Source organism: Phacochoerus africanus, chromosome 10, assembly GCF_016906955.1.
Source record: "Phacochoerus africanus isolate WHEZ1 chromosome 10, ROS_Pafr_v1, whole genome shotgun sequence".
Taxonomy (NCBI): Eukaryota; Metazoa; Chordata; class Mammalia; order Artiodactyla; family Suidae; genus Phacochoerus; species Phacochoerus africanus.
The window spans coordinates 1,295,715-1,313,120 of NC_062553.1; the positions used below are offsets into that span (position 1 = coordinate 1,295,715).

The 17,406-nt window shown below is 59.1% G+C and overlaps 1 protein-coding gene across 7 annotated transcripts in view; it reads right to left on the reverse strand.

Annotated features, from left to right (window-relative positions):
- ZFYVE28 (zinc finger FYVE-type containing 28) overlaps nt 1-17,406 on the reverse strand; it is an 87,591-nt gene that overhangs the window by 69,411 nt on the left and 774 nt on the right. The gene's annotated exons all lie outside the window — the stretch shown is intronic.

Here is a 17,406-nt window from a genome sequence, read left to right on the forward strand (position 1 = left end):
GAGTCACCCCAAATCTCACAGCCCCGCGGTCACCTCGCCCTCGGCCTTCAGAACCACCTGACCAGCCTCGCGCCGTCTCACACGCGCGGCCCAGAGAGGGGCTAGTCGTCCACGTGCACACACCGTGGCCGTCGTGATTCGGAATCGGGCAGGAGGCACCCAGGAAGCCCCCACCCGAACGACCTGCACCCTGGACACCGGTCACAGGGCCCCTCCCACACAGCTTGTTGTCCCCACATCTCACCCTAAAATGTGCGTTGGGTTGTTTTTAACTCTGTAAAAAGGACGTCACGAGTAAGGGATATTTTGAGGCTGGCGTTTGGTTTGTCGCCTCCTGTGAGCCCTGCCCCTCCTGGACGATTCCACAGGGATGCGTGCAAAGCCGCCCCCGGGTGCTGGGCCACGCAGGGCCAGCGCTGAGACGGCGCCAGAGGCGGGGGTCAGGCTCCCACCGCCGCTCTGACCAACACAAACTTAGTGGCTTCAAACGACACCTACTCGCCTACGGCCCCGAGGACAGAATTCCAGCGCGGGTCCCCCTGGGCTAAAATCATGGGGTGGGAGCGGCTAGGAGGGGACGGCTCCCTGCCTCTTCCGCCTCCTCGCCCACAGCCCCTTCGCCCCTCGGGGGCCGAAGGGCGAGTCTCTCAGGCCTTCTTCCCTGGACTCAGTCCCTCTGCCCCCGCCCGCTGCCTTCGAGGGTCCTGCGGTTACCCTGGGCCCGCGGGCAGCGCATACCGTCTCCCTGCGGCGAGGCCAGCCTGGCTCCATCTGCAGCCTTCACTGCACGTGGGCACCTGACACATGAGGTACAGGCTCGGGGTCGGTGGGGGAGACCTCTGTGGGGGCCATTACTCTGTGCTGCTGGTGGCATTTCTGGGTCGCGTGAATCCACGCCCAGCAGCGGCACCTCAGACCCCGGCAGCACCTTCTCCAGCCCCAGGCGCGGGGTGCCGGGCAAGGCAGCAGAACGGAGGCGGCGGCATCTTGCCGTGGCCTCGAGTCGCCGCCCAGGGCGTCTCTTCACAGGGTAGTGATGGCAGCAGAGGGTCACCCTGACCCTGGCTCTGTGCCCGAGGCCCTAAACACACTGTCCCCCTAACAAAGGCCACGCTCCCAGTGCCCACACAGAGGCCCGGGGGCTGCAGGCTTGGGGACCGTCAAATGTTGGTGAGCCACTTCCATCGCAGTGTCCTGGTCTCGGTGCCCGGGCTCTGAGGGTGGCCGCGGTGCCAGAGGGCGGGTGCTGCCCTCCCCTCCCAGCACCCAGCAGGTGAGCCCCACTGGGTGGTGCCCTGCAGGAAACTGGTCCATGGAAGATGAGGCGACCCCTTCCATGCCAAGCACAAGGCTGGCCTCCCGACCTCTCTGCCCTCCGGGTAAACCCCACCTCATTCACCGGGAGAAGGCCCACCTTCTCCCCAGACATGGAAGGGGGTGACATGGGGACAGCGGGGGCTCCTGGGACTGAAAGAGCTCTGACCACGGGACTCCCTCCCCACCTCCAACCAGCCTGAGAGTCCGAGTTCCTGCGGCCCCGATCGCAGCAGGCAGAGTCACGCCAGCATCCGGCCGGCAGCCAATGACAAGCCACCCGTCGCCACCCCCCCACCCCAAGAGCTGCCGCTAACGCTCACGGCTTTCGAGGGTTGCGATTTTCAAAGGCTGGTGGGGAGGACGCCAGACAGTGTTCCCGGCATTTCATGAAAACTGCTTGACCGTGATGCCTATTTTCCAACAGCGGATGGCAATGCAGAAAATGCAAAAAGAAGCCTGTTTTCAAGCACCTAATTGGTGGCTCTCGGGCTGGCAGCCTCCCTCACACTCAGGCCCAGGGCGCCCCGCCACGATGGCCCCTCGCTCTGGGCTGGACACAGGAGACGGGGCCTTCCTGGGCTTCCCCCCACCCAGCTCTTCGCAGCCAAGGTCACCCTGAGCCAGGCCAGGGGAGCCGGGCAGACCCACCCCCGGTGCTGCCCCAGCGAGGGACATCCCACAGGGAAAGGCCGGCGGCACGGGGGGCAGGGAGCCCCTCAGGCGGGGTCTAGAGGCGTGGACTGGGCTTTGGGCTGGAAATGTTCCCCAGTTAGGTTGTGGTGATGAGGGTACAACTGCACACAAACACAACAAAACTCACTGGAAACAAAGCAACACGCACAGATCAGGGCAGGGGGCTCTCAACCTCGGCACTGCTGGCGTTCGGGACGCGTCACTCCTCGCGTGGGGGCCGTCCTGGCACTGGAGGGTGGTGGGAGGCGTCCCTAGCTGCTTGCCACTGGACACCAGTAAGACCTTCCCCTCTGAACTGTGACAACCAAACGGTTTCCAGGCATCGCCACATGTCCCCTGTGGGTCAAAATCACCCCCAGTGCACAACGCCGAGTAGATGGAAATCAGGTGAACTGGAAGGGACACCTGGGGGGGACCCTGAGATGGGGGCTGGAGCAGGAGGGGGACCCGAGGGGGACCCCGAAGCAGGGGCTAGAGCAGGAAAAGGCCTGACCCTGGAGGGCCTCGGGCTTCACTCTGAGACGGGGGTTGCAGGGGTTCTGGGCAGAGCGACAGGATCAGAATTGTGGGTCTAAAAGATTCTGGGGGTTCTCTTGTGGCACAGCAGGTTAAGGGTTCAGTGTTGTCACTGCGGCTGCTCAAGCTGTTGCTGTGGCGAGGGGTTTGATCCTAGGCCCAGGAACTACTACGTGTTGTGGGCGCAGCCATAAAAAAATAAAATAAAATAAAATAAAACAAAGCTGATTCCAGCTGCTGTGGGTGGGGGGGCCAGGGCGGAAGGAGGGAGACCAGTTGGGGGGCTCCCGCAATAACCCAGAGAGAGACGATGGTTGGGCATGGGGGTGGCGTCAGAAGGCGCCACCTCCCAGAAACGCTTTTTTATTACTTATTATTTTAATTGCAGTAACACACATATACATAAAATCTAAATACGCTAAGTGCCCCCTCTGCCCCCTTCCCCATCCCTGGCAAAGCTTTGCTCCTTCCTGCCTCAGGAATGCAGCTGCTCTATGCACCTCCCGTGAGTGGAATCCTGCAGGGTTTGTCTTTTGCTAGCGATTCATTCACGCAGCAGAATGGCCTCGGGTTCACCACGCTGTGCCTGTGTCGGAATTCCCTCCCATTTAAGGCTGAATCACTTTGCCTCCCGCCACCCCTCGAAGGCCCCTGCCTGTGAAAAGCTGTGGGACGTGCCCACGGGGTTTGCTGCTGGTGGGGACGGATGGCGAGAAGCCAGGAGGGTCAGGTCTGAGCCCCACGTACAGACACGGGCAGGGCGGAGGGAGCAGCCTCACTCTTGGGAGGCGAGACAGAGGTGCTGAGTGGGTGGCCTTGCCAGGGAGGCTGGCGCCCGGCAGAGGGCAGAGGTCGGGGCTGGAGGGCTCAGGGCTGGTGGGACAGCCTGACGTGGAAGAGGCGGAGAGGCGGAGAGGCAGGATGCAGACCAGGAAGGGGCTGTGACTCCAGGGGCAGAAGTGGTGGAAGAGACGAGGACGACAGCGGTCTCGGGGGGTCGGGGGGGTGCACAAGGGGGCACGTGTCAGCTCCCTCCAGGACTTGCGCTTGACCCCACTCGGGTGGGGGAGTGACCGGACTGCCATTCAGACACAGGCACGGTCCCAGCACGGTCCCCTCTAGAGGAATGACCCCAAAGACTGGGAGACCAGGACTGCGCAGGGGATGGCCCTGAACAGGCAGGGGGGTGACTGTCCAGGGCACGGGGGGTGCAGTGTAGAAGGGGGGTGGGATGCAGTGTCGGGCGAGGCAGGCTGGGACCCTCGGCTCCCCCGTGGCCACGCCTCTCCTGCTCCTAAAGGCGGTCTTCCCCTCTTGGATCTGGGCTCCCCGTGACCTGCTGAGACCCCCGTGAGCTCTGGCTGGGGCTCAGGCCGCCCCTGCCCCACGTCCCCCTCCTGGACCACGGACCACCACACAGAAGCCCAGGGCAGCCCGGGGGGAAAGGCGGGGACCCCATGGGGACAGGCCAGCTGTCCCAGCACGGGGGACTCGGGCCTGTCCCCACGAGCCCACCTCCCTTGTCCCTGTGAGGGATGAAATCCCTCAACCACGCAACGCCCACCCCACCCTCTTGGAAGGCTCGGCGGCCAAAACAGAAGACCCCGGACCCCGCGGCTTCAACAACAGAGCTTTACGTCCCCGGGTGCGGGTCCGGGTCCAGGAGCGGCAGCCCAGGGTCAAGGTGCCAGCGCAGGTGGTCCTGGCAAGGGCCCCCCCACCGGGTGCTCCCGGGCAGACAGACAGAGCTCTGCTGTCGCCCCGCCTGACCTCCTCAGCCCCGTCGCCGCCTAAAGGCCCCGCTCCAGAGACGGGCGTCCTGGGGGGGGCTTCACGCGAGCCTGGGGGACACGAAACCGTGCGTTTCGGCCACAGCGCCCCAGCCGTCGTCCCACTGTCGGAAGGACTTTCTCGAGGCGCCTTGTAACGAATATCTCTACTTGTTCTTTTAATTGAAGTACAGTTGATGCACAAAGTTGTGCCAGTCTCAGGCGCACGGCAAGGTGGTTCCGTTACGCGCGCACACAGACACGCACGCGCACGCGCGTCCCTCTCCCGTACAGGCTATTACAAAATACTGCGTAGAGTTCCCTGTGCGGCACAGCAGGTCCTTGCTGGCCGGCTGTTTTGTTTAAAGTCGTGTGTATCTGTTAATCCAGACCCCTAATTAATCCCCCAGCCCTTTGCTCTTTGGTAACCATAAGTTTGTTTTCTATGTCTGTGGGTCTATTTCTGTTTTGTATATAAAGTATTTGGTATCATTTTAATTAGACACCACGTAGAAGTGATATCGTGGTATGCGTCTTCTGTCAGGTGGACTTCACTTAGTGTGACAATCTCTAGGTGCATCCACGTTGCTGCACAAGGCGTCCTTTCATTCTTCACGGCTGAGTAGTACTCCGTTGTGTGTATGTACCACCTGTTCATTAGCCACCCCCTGTCAACGGACACTCGTTTGCTTCCAAGTTTTGGCGGGTGTGAACAGTGCCGAGGTGAACACTGGGGCGTACGCGCTCCTTTCATTCCGCTTTGTAAACCCCACCGTCCAGGCATTTGGCCTCCCGGGGCGCTGGTGGTCGTCCTTAATAAACGCCCTTTCTTTCTTCATAGGAAGTGTAAACTGCTCTGTAGTGACAGAGGGCAGACCAGGGGAGTCTGGGGGTGGAGCAGGGTGGCGTGGACCCAGAGGGCCCAGGGAATGTCTGGGGTGACAGCCTGGCTGTCTTCACTGCGGTGACGGTTCCACGGGGGTATTCAAACGGCAAAACTTAAAAGTGTCCGCTTGAAATACATGCCGTTTATCATCTGACATCTGCATCTCAATCAAGTAGCGTAAAAGTTTCCTTGTACGAAATGTCCCATTTTTAGGTAACTGAAGACCCCCACGTGGCCATCAGAGACAGCACACGAGGGGCCCGGCACCTTCCCCTGTGCCTTTCCCTCTTCGGTGGCATCTGGCAAAACCACAGGAGACACTTCAACCACGACATTGATGGGGACAGGTCTGCCCGTCTGGGCCGACCTCCGGCCGCTCTGCCCACTGCCGGTGATGTGTGCTGTGCCGCCTCATCACACGAGCGGCCTCCTGTACCCACCGCCACGACCAGCACACAGAACCGCCTGCTGCTCCATTAATGCTCTAAAGAAGACTAAAATCCCTTTTTAAATTACTCCAGGAATTTCACCATTTAGAGGGGCGCCATGATCATCACACCCCGATTTTACAGCATTTCCATCCCACAACCCCAGCACATCCCCCCACCCCCCAACCTGTCTCCTTTGGAAACCATAAGTTTTTCCAAGTCTGTGAGTCAGGATCTGTTCTGCAAAGAAGTCCATTGTGCCCTTTTTTCAGATTCCACCTGTCAGTGAGAGCCTTTGACGTTGGTGTCTCATTGTATAGCTGACTTCACTTAGCATGATAATTTCTGTGTCCATCCATGTTGCTGCAAATTCCGTTATTTCTTTCCTTTTATTGGTTGAGTCATAGTCCATGGTGTATATGTACCATCTCTTCTTCATCCAGTCCTCTGTCGATGGACACTGAGGTTGTTTCCATGTCTTGGCTATTGTGTACAGCGCTGCAATGAACACTGAAGTACAGGTGTCTTTGCGAGGCATGGTTTTCTCTGGATAGATGCCCAGGAGCGGGACTGCTGGATCAGATGGTAGTTTTTTCTCTGTTTAGTTTTCTGAGGACTCTCCATCCTGTTTTCCACAGTGGTTGCACCAATTTACATTCCCACCAACAGTGTAAGAGGGCTCCCTTTTTCTCCACACCCTCTCCAACACTTATCGTTTGCAGACTTTTTGATGATGGCCATTCTGGCTGGTGTAAGGTGGGACCTCAGAGTGGCTTTGATGTGCATTTTTTCAATAATTAAAAATACTAAAATCCTAATTGTGACCAAATGCACACAACCAGCCTAACTCTGTCTCAGCGTATTGGTATTAGGACATGACGCCTCAATGAAGCCATTTAAAAGCCTGTTTAAAAAAGAAAAGAAAGTATTTAAAAACCTGGCTATTGCAGGTGCAGGCTCTGCCTCACAGGGTCGTCGGTCACCGTCCCCTTTTCAGCCCCACAAGATGGAGGAGACCCCTGCTGGCTCGAGGCTGCAGCTCCCAGCCTTCAGTCCCTCCTTTGTGAATGTCACCCCCCAAGACCCCCAGCTGGCCAGCATCTGGCTAGAGAGCCAGTGTCCTCTGAAGAAAGATCGGGAGTGTCCCACCTGCAGGGTGTCCGCGTGGGCTCACAGGCAGAGGGAGTGAGAGGTCCTGGCTTCCCAGATGTGTCGAGTTCCACATGCTGACCTCAGCCCTGTGCCCCTCAGCCTGGGTGGCCCTGTTCTGCACATTCTGTAGGGGATGCTCCTGGTTCCTGACCTCCTGGGACTGAAGCTGCTGCAGTCAGGATCCCGCAGAGGCACAGGGACGAATCCGTGCAGCTCCCGGTTACTCGACACCCCCCCACCCCACGGCACCCTGACCTCGCTACCTTCTGAAGCTGCTACTTCGGCCCCTCACTCCAGGCACCCAGCTTTATCGCCCACGAGAAAGTCCCATATGAGGACAGGGCCTCGGCTGCCTTGATCTCTGCCAAGGTCCCTGCCCAATGCCTGGACACTCTGTCTTCCTAATTAACGTTTGTTGAATGAATAAACGATTGCCTTCACTGCTGTCCCAAGCTGGTTAGTAGAGCCTCACCCCTTCATCACACCAGACGGCTTACAGGGAGCCCCCACAAGGAACCGCCTCCCTCCCTCCTTCTGTCTCTCTGCACAGCAAGTCTGCTGCACCCCACGTGCACACCAAGTCTTCAGAGGGTCCGGATACGAGGCGTCCCACTCAGTCTGCTCCCCGTGTCCCTGGCAGGGCCCCTCATGCAGAAAAGAGCTCTGAGTAGGGCCAGGCTGTCGTCTGAATCCCAACCCAGTGGACGTGAGCTGCCCCAGCCGGTGCCCACAGTTGCCAGTGTCCATGGTTGCCGGGCCACGCAGAGCCAGGCTCTCCCACCGCATCACAGCGTCCCTGGCACAGGGTAGGAGGAAGCGGCCAGGATGGAGCTCGCCGAGACGCACCAACATCCGTGTCCTCCAGGAAAACGCGCACAGTGCGCCGGGCAGGCAGGCGCGCCCTGCAGCGCACAGGCTCCGCCTCCGGGCCAATCGTCCACGCGGGGCCCCTCCCCACAGACTCAAGGGAGCCTTCAGGCCTGAGGCCGCTCCGCACAAGCCAGGCAGCCTCAGAGCTGCGTCTCCACGGCTCCAGAGGGTCAGTGTTATCAAGGACCTTGCAAAGGCCTTGGAGAACCACCAGCAGGATGCACATGCTTTTTTAAACTTGATGGCACTTAATTCTTCTGCATGAAGGGCCTGTGTGGCCATGGAAGAATACACAAAAGCATCAAAGGACACGAAATGACGTCCCTTAACCACACGATCAAAAACTCACAAAAACCTCATCTCTCACAAGTGTCAGTCTGGCTGTTGAAACCAGGTGTTCGGAAAGCAGTGACGCTAGGCAACCAGGTGTCCAGACCATCTCGGACGGGTGCCGTGGAGGTCACCAGCGCCCAGGCTTTGCTGGACCGAGCAAGCCCAGAGCAGTCATCAAAGCTATGCACTTGGATAGCCCGGCACCCTGCTTTGTCCACAAAGACCAGAGGTGGCGGCTGTCACACGTGCCAAAGGCAGCACAGAAGCGCTGGGGCAGCTGGACAGGCACAGCCTGGGCGTGACCCACCTGGGGAGGCAGGTGTGCGGTCACCACCCCTCCCAGCGCTGCCGCCACCCCCGGAATCCTGAGCTCCGAATTCTAAGTGGGGCTCGTCTCGTGGGGTTTACTGGGGACTCCACAGAGCTGTGGAAAGGCCACCCTGCTGCCAGAGTGCCAGCTTCCCTCTGCCCCTCCCCCCACAGAGGCTGGCAAATCCCCCCGCAGCACCCTCAGCCCTTCTGAGCAGAGACCAGGGTGAGCCTGGCCCTGCTCCCCCCAGGCCTGGGCGCCTCTCGTGGCAGCGCAGCGGCGGCGGTGCAGCTGCTCCATCTGCATTTCTGAGAAAGCCTCATCCCCACAGTTTGAGTGCTTATATTTGCCGTGCTTCTGCTGTGCCGCCCTCTCCCGCTCCTTTCCGGCTTCCACGGGATGGGTGCCGTCTTCTGTATTCTTCCTGGAACTCGCCATCGGCAACTGCGTCCCAGGTCTCAGGTCAGCCAGCACCTGCCCCGCCTCCAGAGCCCAGGATTCCCGGCCTCTCCTGCCCTGAGGCTCCTTGCGCCGGGGTCGCCAGGGTCACGGCTCAGCTCTGGGATCTACCCCGCCCCCACCCTGACTCTGCTTCTCGCCTCCCACTCCCTCCTCCTGACTCTGACTTTGCTTCTGGAGAACCCTTCCCAGCTCTCTTCAGCAAGGATTTGGGGGCGGCGACTTTTTTTGTCTTTGAGTCTTCACGGACTCCCTTCTGCAGATGCAGGCTGGCTCGCCCAGGCCCCTGCCGGGACAGAGGTCCCTCCGCCCACGAGCCACCTCCCTCCAGGCCTGGAGGCCAGCCGGTCCAGATGGGGGGCCCATGAAGCCCCACAAGCGCTGCCCCCTCAGGTGGCCCCAGGTGCCCGGCCGCTTGGTTCCGTCCGCCCTGAACGTCCATCAGCCACGAGCCGGCCAAACCTCCCCTGGGCTCCAGTCTCTTGCCCTGCACATCCTGCCATCTGCACCTTGAACCCCTCCTCCCACCCCCCACCCCCGCCCCGTGCCCCCAGCCCCATGCTCCCGTGCCCCCTTTAGCTCCTAGGAGACCTGCTAGGTGGCCCCTTCAACCACCTTCTTCTAGGCCAAGGACCCCCTCCAACGTTTAACACATTCGGCGGGGTGGGGGGGGGGCGGGGCGAGGGGGTGAGCTCCGAGGTTTTCAAGCCCATGACGATCTCCTTCGTCGGGGAGCTCTGTCTGCCTCTCGTTCAAAGAGGGCCGGTGTTCCCGGCCGCCGCCCTGCCTGCCGGTGGCTCCCTCAGGCCGCGCCGTCTGCAGATTCTCGCTGGGGGCACCGCTTTCTCCTGAGCTCTGCAGCTTTTTACTGTGAACCCCACCTCCAATGCCGCCAGGACACTTTATTCTGCTCAGAGGGGCCTTTAGCACCCACGGCAGGGGGCGAAGAGGGGGGGTAGGGTGGGTCCAGCCCCGGCCACTGAATGCCTCCCCGCCCCCCCGCCCCGGGCCCCCAGTGCCCCCACTCCCCAGGAGTGGGCGCTGGCCCAGCGGAGACCTGGAAGGGAAGCGGAAGCGGGGTCTCAGTACGCCACGCCCCTTGGGAAATGCGGCCGGAGCACCTCCGCCGGCAAGACCTCTTTCCCTGGGCGATCTCAAAAACACAATTCACAAAAAACCTCTCCAAAACTGCTAAAGTTCTTGTTTTCTCAATTGAAGTGACTTTCATGTGACATCCAAAGTAATCATTTTAAAGTGTGCAAATTCAGGAGTTCCCGTTGTGGCTCAGTGGGAATGACCCCCACTAGCATCCATCCCTGGTCTCGCTCAGTGGGTCAGGGATCAGCGCTGCCGTGAGCTGTGGTGTAGATCACCGACATGGCTCAGAGTCCGGGCGGCTGTGGCTGTGGCGTAGGCCAGCAGCTATAGCTCCGATTCGACCCCAAGCCTGGAAACTTCCATATGCGGCAGGTGTGGCCCTAAAAAAAGCCAAAAATAAAAATAAAATAAAGTGTGCAATTCAGTGGCATTTCCTGCATTCACACTGCTGTCCAACCTGCCTCACTCTCCAGTTTTATAACTTTCTCATTGCCCCCAGAGAACCCCCATCCCCTTTGTTGCCATTCCTCATTTGCTCCCCGACCCCAGCAACCAACCATCGACTTTCTGCCTCTGTGGATTTGTCTGTCCTGGACATTTCACATAATTGGAATCACACATGGTCTGCCCTCCTGTGTCTGGCTTCTTTAAACTTGGCATTATGTTTTCAAGGCTCAGCCATGTGGCAGTATGTATTTCCTTCCTTTTCCTGCCTGAGTAGTATTCCATTCTGCACAGACACCCCATTTATTTACCTGCCCACTGTTGATGGACATTTGGGCTATTTCACCTTCTGATTGTGCAGATTGCAATGAACATGGGGGTGTAATTCTTTTTTTTTTTTTTGTCTTTTTGTCTTTTTAGGGCCACACCTGCAGCATATGGAGGTTCCCAGGCTAAGGGTCTAATCGGAGCTATCACTGCCAGCCTATGCCACAGGCACAGCAACGCCAGATCCGAGCTGCGTCTGCGACCTACACCACAGCTCACAGCAATGACGGATCCTTAACCCACTGAGTTAGGCTGGGGATCAAACCCGCAAACCTCAAGGTTCCTAGTCGGATTCGTTTCTGCTGCACCATGACGGGAACTCCGGGGGTATACTTCTTAAACATATCTCACCTCTAGGTAGTGGATTCTACTTTCAGACTTTTTATAATTATGATATCCCTAAAAACAATTTGAAGCATTCTCAAAAATTGAAAAGGAAAAGGCAAAAAATTACTGTTCTAAGGACATGATCTCCCCTGTGGGTGTGCTGACCCATTTCCTCCAAGAATCCAGCCAGTGCCCCCCGTGCTTAGGGGTGGTTTGTCAAGAGGAAAACCTTAGCTGGAGAAAACCCCGCCACAGCAGAGACTTATAGAGCCCCGTGTGAAGTGCCCCCAACACTCCTGGGTCCACCCAGCATAAAAACAACGCGACAGGGAAGCGCTTCAAAATGCTCACTGTAAGAGGGGAAGAAACTATTCCATTCATCCTAACCAGCCGCTCTCCAGAAACTGCCATGGTCTGCAATGTCTATTCTACTTCTGCGTGATCTATTCAGATCAGTGGAAAACCCATTCCTTCTTGTCTTCCTCCCTCAAACACATGAATTGCCCATCAATATCTAAGCTGCTTTGCAATCCGACTGCAGAAAGTACAAAAGTAATTGTTTCGCCAAATGGGACTTATGTAAAAACTGATGACAGCTACAGATCCTTCCTGCAGGAAACGCACCACTCAGCGTGGAGGCGCTCAGGGACTGCAGCTCCGAGGGGGACAGAGCTGCGTTCAAGCCCCCGCCCCGCTGCTGCCTGCTGGTGAAGCCTCCAGCAGCAGAGCAGAACACGTTGTCTCTGAGGCCGCATTGGAGACAGGGTGCATTAGCATAATCAAAATGTTAGCAAGCACCCCCAAAACCTTGGTGCCTTGAGCAACAGGGATCCACCCCAGGTAGGCATTTAGGCCCAGCCCCTGCCCTGGCGCCTTCACTCCCACGGCCCTGGGGTCCTCTACTGGTCCCTGAGACTCCAGGCAGGGAGCTGGGGTGCAGGCCACATCCACAGGAGGATGGCCTGGCATGGGCACACTGCCGCCCACACTGGCCGAAGGTCAGCCCAGGATTCCCACCGACGGTGTGTCTCTGCCCCTGGTGGGCTCGGGCCACCTGCCCGCCCCACAGAACACCTGAGTGCTGGGTCAGGTCTGTTCCCGAAGTGGGGCGCCTAAAAGAAGCAGGGGCTCGGCCAGACGCTTCCTTCTCAACAAGACCCGGGAGCAGCCACCGGCAGGCACGGAGGCCTCACCGTTCTATGTCAGTTCCACGCCCTGGCCCACCTGCCGTTCTGCGGAGGACGGCGGAGGCCATGTCTCAGGCCATCACCATGAGTTTGACAGAGATGGTCTCCCCGCAACAGGCCCCATCACCCCCACTGACAGACAGGAAAACGGGGGCACGGGGCTGGGGGGGCGGCGAGGATTTCCCCCCCCAGTGTGAGCACTCCGCGCACGCTCACAGCTGCAGCTCCTCCGCGCTCTCCACTCGGTCAAGACTGCCTTCGAATCCAGCAGAGGCGCGTGCCGTCACTTACAGGCTCTTAGACGTGCATTTGCCCACTTCCCAGACAAGCATGTCCGGTGTGCTGGGAATTCCTGGCAGCTCTAAGGCGAGGCCTAAAGCCTCCTGACATGACTCGCCTTGGAATGACCCAACTCACTTCCCGTTCAGAGCGGGCAGCACACGGTGGCCCCGGCCCCCGCCCCGCCCCGCCACTGCCGGCCGGACGCCAGGACCAGACATCAATTAGGCGAAGCTTTAGGCTCCCTGCCGGACTCGCCCATTTAACAGAAACCATATCATGCATTTCCAGTAAACACACTGCCCTCCCTGATGGTAAAGCCCAGTCCCCTAAGTGATGACATCAGAGTTGGCACAGGGTTGGCACAGAAATGGATGCGCGATGTCTGTCTGCAGCTCAGCTCCCCCTCCCTGCCAGTGCTGGGGGCACGGGGCTGGGCGTGGGCGCCCCACACACTCCTCCAGCCACAGACAGGAATGCAGCCAAGCCTCCAAAAGGGGATGAGAGCTGCCCACCGAGAGTCTCCCTAGGTCCTGCGCGGGTTCCAACAGGTGGACCCTCAGGCCCTCGCGGCCACCCAGGCCTGACAACGCTGATGCATCGGAAGGAAGGCTCTCTGGGGGCGGCTGGACCCAGTAGCAGGGAGGGGCCCCAGCGCCTTCTGAACCGGGGACAAGAGGCAGGTGCGCTGGGCCGGCCACGCCCGCCCTGACTCAGCAGCCTTCCCAGGCTTCCCCAGCCCGCTCCCGGCCAGGCACCCGCTGGCACAGCCCGCAGCCGGGCCTCCCGGACCAGAGACTTGCCAGGAGCTCGCCTCGGAGAGAACCGTGTGACTCCGAGGATGGCCTCGGCCGCCGCTGGGCACTTGGGATTCATCGGCTGAAAGAGACTCAGCTGGCAGCCTGGCTGGACGTTGAGCTGAAAACCCCCCGCCCCCGGGACAGTGGCCGTGCCTGGCCTGGGGCTGCAGCCAGCACCGTGCGGACAGCAGCTTGTTTCCCACCCGAGCAGAGCAGGGAAGTCGAGGCACGTGCCGGTGCTGCCCGGTCACAGTCACGGTCACACTGCCGGGCAGAGCTGGGCAGCAGGACCCAGGGCGTGGGAAGACCACCGTCCCACTTGCCTCCACCACGACCCCTCCCTCAGTGCCCTGAACCCGCAGTGCGTTGTGTTTCTCTGGGTCCCTGTCACCTGCCTTATTACCCCTCACGCGCGGCTGGGGTCGGGGTCTGTGCGCCCTGTGCGTCTGGGCCTGCTCCCTGCACACCTGACCGGCCGCCCTGCACTCCCAGGGTGTGGCCACACCCCCCCGGTGGTCAAGGCACAGACCCCAAGGGGCAGCGCCAGGCCCAGGTCCGGGTGGGCAGGGACTCCGGAGCCCGGGAGGCACCCTGGGTGCAGGTCTGGGCTGGGTCAGCAGCCGGGTGGGCTTCCTACACCCCCCACAGCCCTAGCAGGCAAACCCCCAGTTCACAAAGGTCAAAGGGGTCTTCTTTCAAAAAGCACATGCACTCCCGGCAGGTTCCTGGGGCTTCTCCTCCAGAAGGGCCTTCACCCCAGTCTGAACCCAGAATACCAACAGAAGTTTCCAGATAAACATCAGTCAGTAAAGCACTGCACTTACAAAAAATGTTTCCCCACAAAGAAGCGACAAGGCCAGCTAACGACCCACACCCCAGGAGGTGTTTGAGGGTACAAACAGTTCTTCATGGGGTGCACGCCTAAGCCTGGTAATCCCCCACCCTCAGGACACCACCACCAACCTGCCAATCAACGCCTCGGCAAAGACGGCAGACACAAGCTCATCCAGCACCTTCACTGACATGGCCCTTGACGGGGGCCGAGAAGACCTGGTGGGTCCGGTCTGCGTTCCCTCCCCGTGCCAGGATTCCACCCTGCGGCACAGGCATCAGGGATCAGTAGGAAAGTTACGGCCCAGCATGAAACACAAGTATTAAGATTTTTTTTTTTTTTGGCTTTTAGGGGCGCACCGGTGGCACATGGAGGTTCCCAGGCCAGGGGTCAAATTGGAGCTACAGCTGCCAGCCTCCACCACAGCCACAGCAACGCCGGATCCTTAATCCACTGAGCAAAGCCAGGGATTGAATCCACAACCTCATGGTTCCTAGTCGGATTCATTTCCGCTGCACCGTGATGGGAACCCCAAAAGCATGAAGGTTTTTGTTTCAAATGAAGGCATGGGTATTCCAAAACTTTTCACCCTTTTAAAGTTAACTCTTTCTTGGAAAGCCTTTCCCTACACAAAAGCACTGACACTTAGAGATCCTGAACCCTTCACATGGAAGCAAATCAGAAGAGGGTTGAAAGGATGGCCTTAAAGAAAACAAACGGAAATAGGAGAGTCCGCAAAGAGCGTTTTAAGGTTAAACTACTGTCTACATCAGGTTGGCGTCTTTGCTGCTCGGTTGAGGTGGTTATTAATGATTCAGACTTCAACAACTTTCAGCGTCACATAAGAATGTTTGAAAGCGTCTCCACACGCTTTTTAGAACCACAGGAACAATGCATATTTTTGGTTTCCAGAATGCTTTCCACTGCGTTGTAATGAACAAGAAGCTGAGTGTTCAGTTTTAAGCCGAAGCAGGGATTACATGGAGAATTCAGTTTGAACTGTGTATCTGTCTAAATACAACAGTGGAGAAAATCCTAACTGCAGGCAGTGATCTCTCAGACAGCTAACATTTAGCTCTTCAACTCTTCCAGGCCCAGACACCTCCCAGAGCTGCCTCCTGCTCACTTGTGCCAAAATGCGTTAAATTCGACAGGAAGGGGAAGCGTAAGATTCAATTCATGATCCGAGGCAAAAACATGAGCTTTGGGGAGTTCCCACTGTGTGCGGTGGCTTCCGTATCTGACTGCAGCAGCTTGGGTCGCCGCGGAGGGAGGGGTTCAATCCCCAGCCTGGTGCAATGGTCAGGGTGCAGCCACAGCTCACATTCCATCCCTGGCCTGGGAACTTCCGTATGCTCTGGGGGCAACCATGGAAAAAAGATTTTTTTTTTTTTAATACGAGCTTTGGTTTGAAAACGAAAAGCTGTTGGGATGACCTAACCAACTCCAACCATCAAACAATCGAGATATTTAACCCCAGAGAGAGATGCCCAGTAAGGGACAACCCACGCTCAGACTGACTGCAGGGCAAACACAAAGCTCTCAGCCGGAGACGTGTCTTGAGTCCAGGGGTCAGATAATAGGCCAAGAGACCACAGGAAGGAGAGGAGAGGGGCAGGGGTACCACTACCCCTCCTTCTCCTGAGCCACGCAGCGCTGGGCCAAGTCGCCAGACTGGCTGACTCACCAGCTCTCCACTTTGCCCTCGTCAGACCTCAGAGCCGCTTGGAAGTGCAGCTGCTTGCTGAGAAGGAAAATCGGGGACACGATTCTCAATTCCGGGGTGCAATCTGGAAGGCAGTAACCTAATGCTTTGCATTTTGTTCCCTAGGCTGAAAGAGGCTGGGCCTCAGAAACCATTCGGCTGCAGATAAAACAGAGTCCGCACGGCTTTTCCTTCCCTTCCAACAATGTAACACAGGCAATCCTGGAAACAAGGCCTCTCCCTCAGCCACATCTGGAAAAAGTACCCCGTGCGCCAGGACCCTCGACAGATGTGTTCGCAGAGATACCAGAAGATTACCATGACCTGCTCACTCTTGCCATTTATCACCCAAAACACGCTGCTGCTGCTGCTGCTGCTCACCCCCAAAATGACCTCTGACAAGGCGTTCTGCCATTTCCCTAACTGATGACAGCAGTCACACAAACAAAAAGCCACTCCTTGTACACACAGCCCGTGCACAGGCTGCCCCCTTCCCCTGGCAGCCTACATGGTGCTAGCAGGCAGGACTGAGAGCCACCTTGGAGGGGACCGAGGCAAGGAAAGGGCTGGGCAGAAGGCAGGGGCCCCAAACCACAGGTACTGCCGGGAAGCACCAGGGCCACAGCAAGACACCACCAATAAGGAGCTGCCACAGGACAAGGAGATGGGGGGAGGGACAGGGCTGCACAGGTGCGCCAGGCAAGAAAGAGTCTGAATCCCCTCTGGGTGAAGCAGGGGGTGGTCCCAGGCATCCTAAGCCCTCAACCAACACTCAGAGCACTCTCCGCCCCCAAAGGCAACCAAGCACAAGCACTTCAGTCCCTGAACTCACCCCAGGACCTTGGGTGTCTGTCTTCCAACAGACCTGCTCCCTCCCCGAATGGGGGCACCAGGATAGCACAGATTTCAGGGCGCCCCATCCCAAAGATCAACCTTGGTGGGGGAGGGGAGCAGAGAAGCCAGATCCAGAGAAAGGGTCAGCCTAGGGGTTCTTCCTTGGGTTGTCAGCTACACTACGGCCTCGGAGTCCGGATGTCCGAGGCACCTGGACGTGACCACCAGACCCACCCGACCGCGACATCCCTCCCCCCGACCCCCGACCCCCGCCAAGACCCCAGCGCCCCCGCCCTACACGGTCCCAGCCCCCAGCGTGCACCCCTGGACGCCTAGGGTGTGCCCTGGACCCTGCTCCCGGCTCCTGGGCACCGCTGCACCGCACCCTAACCAGCTCCGGCCTCAACAGGCACGAACTAGGCGGACCGCGGGGACGCAGCGCCCGCAGTGCGACTGGCGCAGCTGCTGAGGCGCGGGGCGCGCTGCCCAGACCCTGACCCCACAGCCCGGGAGGGGCGGGAGGGGCGCCGCGCCGGGGGACCGCACCTCCCGCCCCGCTGAGCCTGCAGCCCCGGACGCGCTCACCCCGCCGCCGGACAGTGGACTGCCCTGGATTCGAGAGCACGCGAGTGGGCACGGGACAAGAATGGGGACGCGAACTGGGCCGAGGTGCGGATCGGTCCCGGTTGGGGAAGGCAGGGCAGGGACCGTGGGATGCGGATCCGCTCTGGACACAGGGAAGGAGGTCTCCAAACCTAGGAGAGAGGACATGGGGGTCTCCTCCAGAACCTGGGGGAAGTGGGAGAGGGTCGGTGCCGGAGTGCAGAGCGAGGTTGGGGG